This window comes from Cryptomeria japonica, chromosome 1 (assembly GCF_030272615.1).
Source record: "Cryptomeria japonica chromosome 1, Sugi_1.0, whole genome shotgun sequence".
NCBI lineage: Eukaryota > Viridiplantae > Streptophyta > Pinopsida > Cupressales > Cupressaceae > Cryptomeria > Cryptomeria japonica.
This window is the reverse complement of record NC_081405.1, coordinates 209,827,478-209,843,727: the sequence shown is the minus strand read 5'-3', so window position 1 is coordinate 209,843,727 and position 16,250 is coordinate 209,827,478.

The window sequence follows — 16,250 nt, the reverse complement described above, 5'->3', positions numbered from 1 at the left end:
TCTGGTTAGAATATGAGTTCTGAAATGGAAATGCAGGGATGTTGTTGTACAAATAGATAGCTGAATATGATTGTATAAATAGATAAGTATAGGCCATGTAATAGATTCATTGGTTAATAGATGTTATTCTCTTCTTGCAAGTGGATGTAGCCATTTTTATGGTGAACCACGTAAATATTATGTTGTGTGTTATTTGTGTTTGCCTTAATTTGCTTTCTGTTGTTTTGTGTTCATATTATGTGTTTTCTCATTTTAAACTAACATGATGAAGAGGTAATCTTTCACTTACCAAAATCATAGGAATTGTTGGAAGTTTAATGAAATGGACATGCATCGGCTAACAAGAATTTAATACAAAGTTTGGGCAACAAAAAAAACTAAATATTTTTGAAGCGCACGTTCAAATTTCTCGACCACAGCGTGAGACCATTTTACGGTGTGGAGTTCCTCCCTATGGAATAGGCTATTGTCTAATTATTAAATTAGATAAAATTTAGTGCTCTCTCTCTATATAATTATTGAGGCTTAACACTAATGAATTGAACAAATCATTATTGTAGAAATAATGATGCATAGCAAATAGATTCATATAATGGTAATTATTGCGAAACATATTAAAGTGTGCTATGATCCAATTAAATTTTACATGGTAAAGTACGAGAACTAGGTTTTATAACATGTAGCCCTGAACCCTAAAACATGAAATGAAAGTATAATAAAGATAAGATCTATTTTTTATTTTTTTAAAGTAAAATTGTTATTTAATTTTTTAAAATTATTAAAACTCGACAACTAGGTAAAACAAAGGACTAGTGGAGTGGCCACGAGGATAGGAAGCAAATTCAACCTTCATAAATGCTAGAATAATATAGATCAATGAATTTATAAAGAATAATAAAAATTAAATATAAGAAATTTAAAAATTAAATTGTACATGTAAAAAAGTAATTAAGGTTTTAAGGTGGGATAATTTTATTTTCTCTATCAAAATAATAATAAGGACAAAGATGGTTTATTGGGATAATTAGTATATAAAAACATGTAAAAATTATCTAAATATAGAAATGTGTAGATTTTAAATAGATACAATATAATGGATCAAACAATATCAAAGAAAAACTATATATATGATATAATTAGTAACAAATAAAAAAATATAATTTTGTGTTGTAACTAAATAATGGTTTATATTCATGAATGATAATGAAATTTATCTTCAAAAAAAATATAATTCCATAGATAGTCTTATATGCAGATAGAAGTCATAATAATCCTTATTACTCTTTGTAAAATAAGGTTTGTGAATCTAACTCATAACTATAACCTCACTCTATTTCTAATATGAGATATATAAACCTTTGGGTAGTGCTCTTCTCTATTGTACTCTTAAGAATTTTTTTTGTCATGCTAATAGTATTTAAAAATATCAAGATATGCAACAAGTTTCAAACTTGCACATGAAATCTATATTGGTTTTTAAGAGATTCATTGTGTTAGGAAGAGTGTGAACGTTGATTTTTTTTATATATAAATATAAATCAAATTACAAATATTTGTAAAAGCACAACATTGGACCAAACCATAAGATGATATCAATTACTTACATTTATTTATTTATTTCTTGTATTTTAAAGAATAAAGATTGTAACGAGTTGTAAGGATGAGCTTGCAATTACTAACATAAGTTGTGTCAAATCGAGAGGTTGGATCTTTATCTAACATAATTAGATTAATGATTGTTTAGCTAAAGATATAAGTCAATTGGATTAGTATTTATGTCCACTTAAGCATAGTGATAAACAATAAGCATATGAATATGTAGAAGAAAACGTAGGTGGGCCAAACTAATGCAAAAAAAGCCTCTAGTTGTAGCTATATCAATGCATTTAGGTAAATCTTCAAACCATACACAAAATTAAATGGGAAAATACATTAAGGAATTTTTTTACCAATGTAATCATTAATAATAGAGATCACATATTAAATTGTATTTCATAAATGATGGTTAATATAAAAATATTCAAGATGATTTTGCTAAGAGGTGTAACTACAATGACAAAGGAAATGAAATGTAATGACGTGAATGTGATAACTAAAATTATTGAAGAACCCACATATAAAATATTAAAACAAATATAACATATTGCAAATATAAAAAATTAATAATCCTATGATATGTTATATTCATTAAATAATTAATAATTATTTAATATATAAAAAAGTTAATTATGCATATAAAGATAGATAATGTCCTTAAATTATAAAAATATACTATCCCTCAAATTTATTTATGACCCTTAGAAGAGTAGTGGTTTTATTGGATTGTATTCTTGTTGAAGTACGTACGGACACGTACGTACCGTACGGTTGTTGGCTCCTACATACCGTATGGTTGTTGTCTTGTACGTATTGAGTTAACCTGTATGGTTGTTGCCTTGTACGTATTGAGTTAACCTGTATGGTAGTTGCCAATGCTGACATGTACAGTGATTTCGGTAGTTGCCAATGGTGACACGTACGGTGGTTTCGGTAGTCGCCAATGCTGACCCATACAGTGATTCCAATGGCGTACGATGACTACGGTGTAGCATCCATTGTATGGTAGTGTCTGTACATAGTTTGAATATACCCGCTAGATGGATGGACGAGTGACGAGGCTGTCAGTAACCATTTTTTCTGTAGTGATAGTTACAGCACCAGGTTTCATAACGGATTGCAGTGTGTATAAACTGCTACAAGTTTCATTTGGAAAAGAGTGTGATAGTAATTCATGTTGATTGTAATACAATCCGAGCCTATGCAAAAATTTCATTGTCAATTGTATGTAACTTTGTTTACTGTAATACAAGGGAGATGCTTGGCTTTTTGGTGTGTGGATATTTTCCTAAAAGGGTTTCCCACAATAAAAATCTCTATGTATAGGTACATGTTTTTTATATGTTCTCTATTCTTTTGTTTAAGTCATCTCGAGATTCTACAATCTAGGAAGTAGATAGATATTGTTGCTTACATCCTCTACGAATTGGCATTAGGAGAGCTTTTCTATACCGTAGCTTTTTTTACAAGTGGTATCAGAGCCTGGCCTATTGTGTTATCCTTGTTGGGTAGTGTTGGTTATTTGTGTCAATTCTGGTTTTAGTGGGAGTGTAGCAGAGTGTTTATTTGTCTTGTTTGAAGTTTAAGATGGCAAACACCTCTGAGCGAATGGACATTGAGAAATTCAATGGCTCCAACTTTGAGTTGTGGAAACTTAAAGTTGAAGATTTGCTAGTTGATAGAGATCTCTGGATTGCAGTGGCTAGAGATAAACCTTCAAGCATGAAACAAGAGGACTGAGATCTTGTAGATAGAAAAGCTAAAGGGTTGATCAGACTCTGTTTGGTAGAATTTGTTCTGTTAAATGTTCATGAGGAGAAGATTGCTAATCTTCTGTCGAAGAAACTTGGTGATATTTATCCGGGAAAGTCTTTGGTAAATAAGTTATGAAGAAGTTGTATTCCTTGAAGATGGACAAGGGTACGGCTTTAGCAGATCATTTGAATGTTTTCAACATGATTGTTGCACAGTTAACCTTCGTAGGAGTCAAGATTGATGATGAGGATCGGTGCATGCTTCTATTATGATCTCTATCTGACACATGGGATCATCTGGCAATGGCCATTGGGAGTACAACAACCACATTCACAATGGAAGGTGTGGTTGGTTCGTTATTGTTAGAAGAAACACAAAGAAAATCTTTTGAGATGGTCAAGGAGGCTCTTACTGTTAGAGGCAAGCAAGAGGACAAGAAGTCTAAATCCAAGTCGGAGGAAAGCTCCAAGACTCCTAGAAAGAAGTCCAAAGTGAAGTGCTGGAATTGTGGGTAGACTAGTCATATCCAAAAGGATTGCAGAGAGAAGAAGAAGAAGAAGAGTTCTTATGATTCTGGGTCCTCTCAGAATGAGGATGGAGATGCCTTTTGAGCTGCTTTGGCAAGCCAGACATCTGTCGGTGTCTGGCTCAATCACAATGCCATTATGACTGGGTACCTTGGGTCTTTGGCAGTGATGTAGATTCATCATGTATTGGTGAAAGTTCTTCATGTAATTGGAGATGTTAACATCTTGAAGATTCATAAGGGGTCTTTGTTAGAGATGTTGTAATCCTTAGTTAGGATGTTTTAATGTCAGGATATACTCTTGAGATGCATTTAGTGTTTTGACATAATGTGTCTATGTTCATATGGAGCATGTTATCTCTTTGGGTGACATGTTTTAGATCATGGTTGTCATGTTTGAGTTCTTGATTCTGGAATTGGAATTTTGACAATGATCTTGGTTCTGTTTCCTATGCTTAGAGTACACTGATCATTTTTTTGGCACTTTATGATACTATGGTTTTGCATTTGAAGTTTTCGCATGGGCTGATCAGCTACAGGTGTTCTTGGAAACATGGAAATGTAGGTGGTGCTGAGTTGAAATGGATAATAGGTTCAACTGAAAGGCATTTATCTGTGATAGCACAGTTAAATTTAAATGGGGCTTAAATTCCCTGACTCTTATTAGTCTTGTTGAGTAACCCTGCGGATATCAATACGTACCTAGGCAAGTGGGAGATTGTTGAAGTACATATAGATCCATATGCACCATACAGTTATTGACTCCTACATACCATACGGTTGTTGCCTCGTACGTATTGAGTTAACCCATACGGTAGTTGCCAATGCTGACGTGTACGGTGATTTTGGTAGTTGCCAATGCTTACACGTACGGTGATTCCGTGATTCTAGTAGTTGCCAATGCTGACGTGTACGGTGGTTCTGGTAGTTGCCAATGCTAACCCGTACGGTGGTTCCGGTAGTTGCCAATGCTGACCCGTACGGTGAATCCAATGGCATATGATGACCACAGTGTAGCATCCATTGTATGGTGGTGTCCATACATAGTTTGAATATGACCGCCAAATGGATGGACGAGTGACAAGGCTGTCAGTAACCGTTTTTTGTGTAGTGATAGTTAAAGCACCAGGTTTCATAACGGATTGCAGTGTGCATAAACTGCTACAAGTTTCATTAGGAAAAGAGTGTGGTAGTAATTCGGGTTCATTGTAATACAATCTGAGCCTGTGCAAAAAGTTTGTTGAGACGCTAGACTTTTTGGTGTGTGGGTTTTTCCCCAAGAGGGTTTCCCACGGTAAAAATCTGTGTATATGTACATGTTTTTAATATGTTCTCTATTCTTCTATTTAAGTCATCTTGAGATTCTCCAATTTAGGAAGTAGATAGATATTGTTGCTTACATCCTCTACAAATTGACATTAGGAGAGCATTTCGACACCGTATCTTTCCTTAGATGATCAAGAAACTCATAACCTCATAGTCGTGGCATCCCTATTCTAAGCTAACATGGATTATAACAGAAGCAAGCAAATCCCTTTGAACTCCACTTGCAAGCTCCATAGCTGGCATGATCGTCAACTATACAAGTAGTGCTACACAAAGGATCGTCGAGGCATGGCCCCTTAAAGGTACTGCTCCAGCTTTTACAATACCCTGCAATCATCAACACATTACAAATCAGTAAGCGTCTCAGATTTTTCTTGAAAAAATCAACAAATAAAATCCAGAACATTGATGAAGCAGAAGCAGAAGCAAAACACGCCATGACCAAAAAAAGAACAAGACACACATATACGCCCTTAGCCATGCTTATCCACACAGTATATTCGATGAGAAAAATGATTTAGTGTGGGTATATTTATAGCCAAGGCAACGTATCTCGAAATTATCTGCAAGGCGATATCCTTAGTGTGTGTACCGCCTAATATATTGTTATGGTTAATTTTATTTGGGAACGCATCTCAACAGCATCCACTGAAATCACTTGAATATGATGACAACATCTTATGAAAGAAACTCCAAAGAATTTGGTGGAATCATATTTATTTGGGAGATTTCAGTTTCCGTGTCTTCTTTTCCAATAATGACCCCTGAACTCAAATATGCTTGTTACAAATTTCTTAACATATGAAATATACTTGTTGCAAATTTCTTAACATATGAATGATTCAAAATAGTTTTTTATTTCGAAATAGAGCATATACAAAATGTGCAAAATTGAAAAAATGTATGCTTTTGTTTAGCTTTCATGCTGTGAAAAATTTACCTTCTACATCATTCTTAAAACTTAAAAAACAACAAGTTCACATATATTTACTAGATGGTAGAGATTAAACATTCAACCTTAAAGATAATTGAAATAAATAGGATTATACTTACCATTATCAGATTTCTGCAATCCATAATATTAAATGCATGTAGTCTTTTAATTCAATTATGTAAAATTGAATGCATATAGTTTTTGAATTCAATTATATTAAATTGCAACAATGTTTCAGATCACACTATGATCCGTCATCAAAATAGTAGAGAGCTAGAGGAGAAAAAATGATTTAAAATGAGGTAAGTCAAGGCTGTAATATAAGGTAAGGAAGGATTTAAAACATGCTATATGCATTAACTAGTGAGGCTCAAATACTAATATTTTGATATTGCATTATTGATCTTGTTTGTGTCAAATTTAAATTTATTTTTTAAAAATAAATATTTACTTTTAAAGGTAAATGATTAGTGCCAAGTACCGAATGAGAAAAATAGCATCCTTAAACAATGCTATAATGAAAAGTTCTTTGAATCTTATTAGAGCCTATCAACTTCTTTTATCTTTTAGTGCAAAACACAATTTACTAAATGTTTAAAGCTTCACAAAATTTCAACCCTTAACTTCATATTTCATTAGTAGCTAATGCTTCTAGATATGATTGTGTGTATCTTTCTTGCATCAACATTTTGAAATAGATAATGTTGTAGACCTAGCCAGCTAAAAAAAGAGAGGGAGGTGGAAGGAGAGAGAGTGTTTCAAATAGGAACAAGCACCAACTGAAGAGAGGGGATTGAGAATAAAATAAGGGGTATCAAAAAATATACAAAAGAAGATAAAAAGATAACAAAACCAAAGAAATGGAGAACATGGAATAATCAGAGAAAGAAAAGAAAATAGAAAAACAATAAAATTAAAATAAAGGCAAACAGAGGAGGGGAAACAATATAATATTAGAAAAGTAAAAAAAAAATAAGAAAGTAAAGCTATTAAAGAAAAAATAATGAATAATAAGAAAAAGAAAAAATATCTTAGTAAAAGCATCAATAAAAAGTAAATATATGTAAATATATATATGTAAATATATATGTGTATATATATATAGACAATGTTTCTCTATGATTTGTCTTATGATGGATGTTAATAGACTATTCCAAAGTTCTTGTTTTGCAGCTATTATGGCTTCAAAACTGTGGCGTTGTTGACTTTTTTGAAAAATCATAACCGTTGTTTTCACCATCAACGGTTTATAATGCATCCGTAACTTGGTTGATATAATCACGCATGTGATTTCTTAGCAGATTTGCACTTGACAGTTTCCTGCTATTCTCGCCTGCAATATGTTCTCGACGAGGCACACGAAATGCAAATATCATATGTATTATTATTGATATTTTCCATGTTCGAACCTCAAAGTACGTGACATTAATATGCTGTATATTCTCCATGCTTAAATGTCAATTGTATTCTACTCCATGGCTGTATTGATACAAATATATCCACTACTCCAAACGAAGCAATATAAAAATAACCATAACAGTATATTAGGTGGTACACACTAAGGATACCGCCTTGTAGATAATTTCGAGATGCGTTGCGTTGGCTATAAATATACCCACACTAAATCATTTTCTCATCGAATATATTGCGTGGATAAGCATGGCGAAGGGCGTGTATGTGTGTCTTATTGTTTTGTTGGTCATGACGTCTTTTGCTTCTGCCTCTGGTAATATGTATTCTTCTTCTCTTTCACCAATGTTCTGGGTTTTATTAGTTAATTTTTCTAAGAAAATTGTGAGATGCTCACTGATTCGTAATGTGTTGATGATTATAGTGTCTATTGAGCGTGACTACCCAGGGTATTGTCAAAGCTGGAGCGGTGCTTTTCATGGGCCATGCTTCGACGATGATGACTGCAACGATACGTGTGTACTTGATGATCATGCCAGGTTTGGAGTTTGCGATTGGAGTTCAAGGGGATTGGCTTGCTTCTGTTATAATCCCTGTTAGCTTACAATAGGGATACAAAGACTATGAGGTTATTAGTTTCTAGAGATGGGAGAATACCATTCAATAAAACCATCACTCTTCTAAGGGTTATGAATAAATTTGAAGGATCATGTATTTTTATATATTTAATGACAGTATCTATCTTATGTATAATTGTTTTTATTTATCTTTGTTTTGTTGTTGTTGTATATAATGAATATTTTTTTGTTAATACAGTCATACTATTACATTCAACTCTTTTTTTCATTCTTATTACACCTCTTAGTAAACCTAGCTTGAATATTTTTATATAAAAATTATTTGTTGAGTATAATTTAATATGTGATTTCTATTATTAATAATTACAATGGTTAAAAAGATCCTCCAGCATCTTCCCATTTAGTTTTTTTTTGGTTTGAAGCTTTACCTTAATGCATCAATATAGCTACAAATGGAGTTTTTATGCACAATTTGACCCACATACCTACTTTTTCTTATACCTATTCATATACTTATTTTTTATCACTATGCTTAAATAGACATAAATGCTAGTCCAATTGGCTTATATGTTTACCTAAATAATCATCAATCCAATCATATTAGATAAAGAGCAAACCTATTTATTTGACACAACTTAGATCGATAATTAGAAGCTCATCCTTATAGTCACAATCTAGATTCTTGAAAATACAAAATTAAAATAAAAAATTTAAATAATGGATATCATCTTATGGTTTATCCAATATTGTGCTTTTACAAATATTTGTAATTTGATGTTATATCCAAGTGTCAAAAATCAACATGAACATATTTATACATCTAGATTCATTGATTATCACAAGAATTATCACCATGAATGCTATTATATCTAATCACACACTTACTAACACAAATAAATCACATTAAAACCAATATGAAACTCATTAGCATGGTGGAACTTGTTTCATATGGAAGTATTTTTAAATAATACTAGCTTGATAAAATATCTTAAGAACCCAAAAATTAATAGAGGTCAAGTTGTTGGCTATAGAGTGAGGTTACAATTATGAATTAGATTTGCAAACCTTATTTGACAAAGAGTGATAAGGATTATTATGATTTCTATCCACATATAAGACTATCTATAAAATTGTTAATTATTTGAAAAATAAATTTAATTATCCTTAACTAATATAAACTATTATTTAATTACAATGCTAAAAAATAGATTTTATTTATTTATTATTACTTATATCATAATTATACTTTTTCTTTGACATTGCTTGATCCATTATATTTTATCTATTTAAAATCTATACATTTCTATACTTAGAATCATTTGTATTTTTTTATATAGAAAATTATCTCAATGAACCATATTTGTCATTATTATTTTGATAGAGAAAATTAAATTATTCAACTTTACTTAATTTTTTCATCTATAATTTTTTTTTTTATATTATTATTAATTTTCATTATTTTTTTTTAATAAATTTATTAATCTATGTTTTTCTAACGTTTCAATTTAGAGTTATCCTCTTGACCACACCACTAATCTTTACCTAGTTTTTAGAGTTTTAAGGATTTTTTAAGATTTAATACAAATTGCCCTTAATATTTATTACCATTATATAAATCTATTTTACATACACTTTAATATATTTCTCAATAATTACCATTATATAAATTTTTCTTTTTCTATACAAGGTTACTTATGCATTTACAATAATGATTTTATGGAATATCATAATGATAGTATATCACTTCTTTTACATATGAGAATATGGCTCTTTTGAATGATTATTATAATATTTTTCTAGATGTTTAATTTATATATATATATATAAAGTCTAGAGATATTGAGGCTTTACTTTTTCTATTATTGAAATAAATTAACTTTATTATACTAAAAAATTAAAGTCTCAATATCTCTAGGATATATATATATATATAATAATATTTTTTAAACTTTTTTCAACTTTAGTTCATTACCGATCAAAAAAACATATATAGTTTTTAAATTTTAATAATTTGAGTTAAAATTTATTTAATATTGATGTGTTAAATAAATGAATAATAATAGTTATAATACTTTTCTAACTTGAATTAAAAAAAATTATATAAATTATTTAAATCAAATTTCATGCAAGTGAATAATTTTTAAAACTGAAATGGTTTTAAGATTAATTGACCATTTAAAAAAAATTAAATTGACCCATTTTAAAGGCAAACCCAAATTAAAACCTAACCATTAAAAAATTATAATCTTTATTGAACTCTAATTCAATGGTATTAAATAAACCATAATGATCTGATTAATTTTATAATTAAAGGATAATTTATTTAGAATCAAATAATTAAATAAATCATAATGATCTAATAATTTAATAATTGATGAATAATTTAATAATTTGAGTTAAAGTTTATTTAATATTTATGTGTTAAATAAATAAATAATAATAATTATAATACTTTTATAACTTCAATAAAAAAAATTCATATAAATTATTTAAATCAAATTTCATGCAAATCAATAATTTTTAAAATTTAAATAATTTAAATTTCATAAGATTACTTGAACATTTAAAAAAATTAAGTTGACCCATTTTGAAGGCAAGCCTAAATTAAAACCTAACCATTAAAAAATTATAATCTTGATTGAACCCTAATTCAGTGGTTATTATGTTTAATCAAGTTTAGGGTCAGGGTTCAATATGAATTAAGGTTATATTTCACTTTCATTTAGTTTTAGGGTCAGTGCTCAATGTGGTTTAGGACTACCTTTGAATTTAGGCTCACTATTAATGGTTGGGTGAACAATTTATTTAAGGATTAAGGTTAAATTTGATTTATGTTAAGATTGGATTTTAGTTTGGCTTCAGGCTAGGGATGAATTTGGTTTAGTGGTAATGTTAGAGTTAATAATTTATTTAAGGGTTATGCTTGAATTTGGTTTAGTGTTCTATTTGGTTTAGGTTTATGCTTTATTTTTATTTTGGTTCACTATTACTGTTAGGGTTCAAATAAAGGGCGAGAATTCAATTTTATTTAGTCTTAGAGAGAATTAGATATAGAATTAGGGTTAGGGCTAGGAATGAAATAGTAAGCCTAATTTGGTAAGGTTTTGGGTTCAATTTAGTTTAGTGTTTAATCAAGTTTAGGGTTTGTGTTTAATTTTATATAGCACATTCAATTTTGTTTATGGAAATGCTTCAATTTTCTTTAGTGTTAGTGTTAGGGTTAAATTCCATTTATGGTTAGGTTTTAATTTGGTAGTGTTAAGATTAGGGTACAATTAGGTTTAGGGTTATAGCTTAATTTGGTTTAACCTTAAATAAGGTTTAAGGGTATAGTTAGAATTGGTTTATGGTTATGATTCAACTTGGTTTTGGGTTAGGATTAGGCTTAGGTTTTAATATGGTTTAGTGTTCAATCAAGTTAAAGCTTAATGTTTAATTTTTTTTAGTGTTCAATTAGGTTTATGATTAGGGTTCAATTTGGTTTAGTTTTCTGTTTAATTTTGTATAGTGTTAAGATTAGGGTACAATTAGGTTTAGGTTTAGAGTTTAATTTGGTTTAATGTTTAATTAAGTTCAGGATATGGTTCAACCTCATTTATAGTTGTGGTTCAAGTTTATAATATAAGGGTTAGGGTAAGGTTTTGATTTGGTTTATAATTAAGGTAATGGTTCAAGTTTGGGTTAGAATTATGGTTTAATTTGGTATAGATTTATGGTTCAATTTTAGTTTGCAATGAGGGTTAGAGTTATGGTTTAATTTGGTTTAGAGTTATGGTTAAATTTGGTTTGGTGCTCAATTTGTATTGATTTGATATAAAATTAATAAATATTAGACCTTATTTAACAAGGGTTGGCATTTAATTTGATTTAGGATTCAATTTTCTTGACTATCTTCATAATTTGGTTTATGTTAAATTTTAATGTGGTTTAAGATTAGGGTTTATTTTGATTTAAGTTCAATGGTAAGGAAAAAGTTTGTTTAGGAATAGGGTTCCATTTTTCTTTGTTTAGGGTTTAATTAAAGTTTAGTTAGGTTTAAGTTTATTCAATTTTCTTTCTAGTGTTAAGGTTAGTGTTCAATTAGGTTTAGTCTTATAATTTTAGCTACATAGACAATAATAAATATCATGATGTTTTACATTCAAACATATTTCTTGTACTTTGGTTCAATATATTTTTATTTAGATAAAATGATTATAATAAATAACATAATATTTAGAATAAAACAAACATTAACAAATCAAAAAATAAATCAATTTTTTTTTGTCTCTACTTTATCATTAAGATTGGTTGGTCATAGATCTTGTTTATTCTGTATTTTAAAAAATTAAGCATGTGCAGTTTAAATTCATAAATGTTTTTTTATTTTCTACTACCAATTAGTTACATAAATACCTTTTCTTGTTGACTTTGGTTTTCTAATTTAGAAATGTTTCTATACAGTACTTGTAATTTTGGTTGCACATAATCTAAGTTTAAAAAAACATTACAAAACAGGAAATCACATCTACAATATAAATTGTTACTACATACAATAAATCATTATCTAAACTTAATATCCAGTATTAATGTTATAAATTTGAAATGAATGGAAGGTGATTCATATGCTCCATTCATAAGTTTTGTTGCAACCAACCAACAATTTACCATTTAAATATCAAGAGCTAGTTATTTACGAAAAAGTAACTCGAATTCTAATTCTTTACTTAAACTTCTTTATTATCTAACAAACTATAAACTTACCAAACCACTACGGTATAAACTTCTTTATTATATAACAAACTATAAACTTACCAACTTACAAAGTATCTACATCTAGAAAACTAGAAAAAAGAAATGCAGTTCTCATTTCCAAGTTTTTTTAAAAATTTAAATAGCTCTAAAACTTGTCGCTTACATGCTAAATTATATTTACATTTCACTGAGACACTATCATTGAAACCCGTCCCCAAAAGAACTATTTTATGATTTCCCCTACCCATTATTGTTGTTGAAAGACCAGAGCTAACATTGTTTAAAGAAATGTAGTAGCCATCATTTAGAATTAGCGAATCCACCATTATGAAAAATACCTGAACAAGGCATTATAGGAATCTAATCAAAACAGGAACTGCAAAAGGAGAGATTAGAAAAAATTAAGCATTGAAGAAAATATAAAATGTCAAAACAATTGTAGCCACAAATCTTGGCTTGAGCTGAAGAATCTAGTAGCTCTTAGCTCAATATTACTTTCGTGATTGCAAACTTACCCTAATTTGTTCCTTCAATGCTTCTGATTAAAGAAAAAAGTTTGTTAAATCTAAAACATGCACTGTCAAGTCTTCCGGGCAAATCATATTTCCTTTTTATCTTACCAGTTCGTTGCATACTCAAATCTGAACAAATATAGTACTAAATCGATTCACTTGAGTTGTTTTACGCTATTAGGAAGATAAGAAGCAAAATTACATGAAGCACAGCTGCACTTTTATCAAAATGATACTTCAATGCTGCAGATTTTGTATAAAAATTGTTATGAATCTGAAATGTAATATAATTGAATGTCTGACAAAAAAAATATATATATATTTCAAATATATAAATTCCATCCATTAAAATTGTCATTTGGAGATGGAGAATAGAATTTCTGATTTTTAAGTAGAGCTTTTCTTACCTTGAAAAAACCTATTTCATAGTTTCCTACAGTTTTAGCTGCAAATTTTGTCTTCTTTCTGGAATTCATACCGCAAATATTATTGGAAATGAAACAGAAGAGAACACAAGAAAACAGAGTATGGAGAAAAACAGAGCAGTACACAAGGAAGACAAATTTTTATTTATCAAACCATATTTTCCATTCATACAAAATGCCTCTTTTAATGGAAGTCATGGATGTTTCTAGAATGGGCAGGAGGTAGATGGAAACTTCTAGAATTTTTGCATACAAAATAATGTTTTTGTTCCTCATAAACAATGTTAAGACTATAGATGGTACGGCGGTCAGGTTGGAGTAGATATTGAAAACAAATCGAAATCTTGCCATTAATTCTGTAAACACTTGTGCATACTGAGCATGTGGATGGGGGTCAGTGAGATTAGACTCCAACAAATATTATATTGTCGCCATGTTATTTCATGCAACAAATCGTTCATCATAATGCTAAAAAGGCGGCGTTAGTTTCATATTCAAGGGCTATGATTTATACGACGTTCGAGAATTCTGCAGATCAATCTTTATCACGTTTATTGGTTACGGCTCCCATTCGTTTTTATCTATTTAGTTTTCTTTAAATTTTTGAAATAGCAATTATTAAAATTTAATGGCTGTGATTGAATTTTTTCACCGCAAATGAAGGAGACGTTTTTGTGTACACGGATGTCTATATATGACTGTAGGAAGCCTCTCCGCTTAACTAGCCTCTATGTGTGAAGTAAGCACCAACAATTATATATATAGGTGTTAAAAAAATTTAATTTTTAAAAAATCTAAGTAAAGTATGTCTAGAGATATTAAATTTAAAAATATTCAATATTCATAAATAATAGTAAAAAGTTTATTGTAATGAGATTGATTTGAAATGATTCAATACATTAAAATTGATGCTAATGTTAATTCATCTCTAACTCTAATCCTATCTTTAATTTCAATTCTAATCCTAACATAAATACTAATTTAACATTAAATCTAACCCTAATTGACCCCTAATGCTAACCCTCTTTAAACCCTAATCTAACATTAAACCCAACCATAATTAATCTCTAGCCTTCGCCTTATATAAATCCCAACCATAATTTAACCCTAACTCAAATATTTTTCTTATAACTGTAACTTTATCTTAGCCCTAACTTTTATTGAAACCTGATCTAACACTACCCTAACCCTAACCTTACTAATCTAATATTAACCTTAATAATATTCAAACCATAATCATGATTAAGTCCTAACCCTAACATTATTTTAACCCTAACCCTAACTTGAAGATTTCTCTTAAAACCCTAATTTTACTCTAACCCTATTTGAAACTCTTATCCCTAATTTTAATTCTAACCTTAAGCCTAACTGAACTATAACATTAACTCTATTAGAACCTTAACTAAATCCTAACTTAATTAAATCATAGGCCCTAACTCTAACACTAATTAAACCCTAATCGTAATTAAACTTTATTAATAACATTAATTGAATATTAATCCTAATTTGAATGAAACCTAACTTTAATACTTATTAAGTCACAAATCAAGTTGAACACTAACATTAATCTTAGTCATAACCCTTATTGAAACCTCACCCTAATTTAACCCAAATCTTGATCCTATGTCTAGGTCTAATCATAACCCTAACCTTAACCCTAGTCTAACATTGAATTTAACCCTAATGATAACCTTGTTTAAACCCTATCCTAACATTTATCCTAATCCCAATTTAACCCTAACCCTAATTTTAGCTACAACCCTAAATCAACCCTAAACATAGCCATAATTCAACCCCAATTGTAATTTTAACCCTAGTCCTAACCCTAACTCAAAGATTTCTTCTATAATCCTAATTGATACCTAATCCTATTTAACCCTATCCCTAACAATAACCCTAATTATAATGGAAACCTTTATTCTAATTTTAATCTCAATAACCCTGAACCTAAACCCTAGTTTAAACTTAATGCTAATTGTAACCTGATCCCAAACTTTATTGTGTAACTTTAACACTAACCCTAAAACTAAGCTAATGATGTAAGACATTCATTAAATTTTCTCTACAAAGTTATTAAAAGGTAGCCATCAAACATAACATTTAAAATTGAATAAAAAATGTTTTTTTGAATATTTACAATTAAATATAATATCTTTAAATGCACGTCCTAATTAAATTAGATAGTATAAATTTTTAAGTTCAAAAAAATTAGTTAACAATCTATTTTTAAACCAATTTCTATTAAATTAAATAAATAATGATTACTCCTAAATAACAATGAATTACTCCTAAATAACAATGAAATAAAGATAATTATCAATTAAATTAAAGAAATATCTATCTAAAACTCCCTCAATTGACATAGCAAGGCTTTCATTGCTCTTCTCCAATTTGTGTGGTTGATGGCTCTCACATATTGCACCAATTTCCTGCATACAGATATTTTGAAGACTG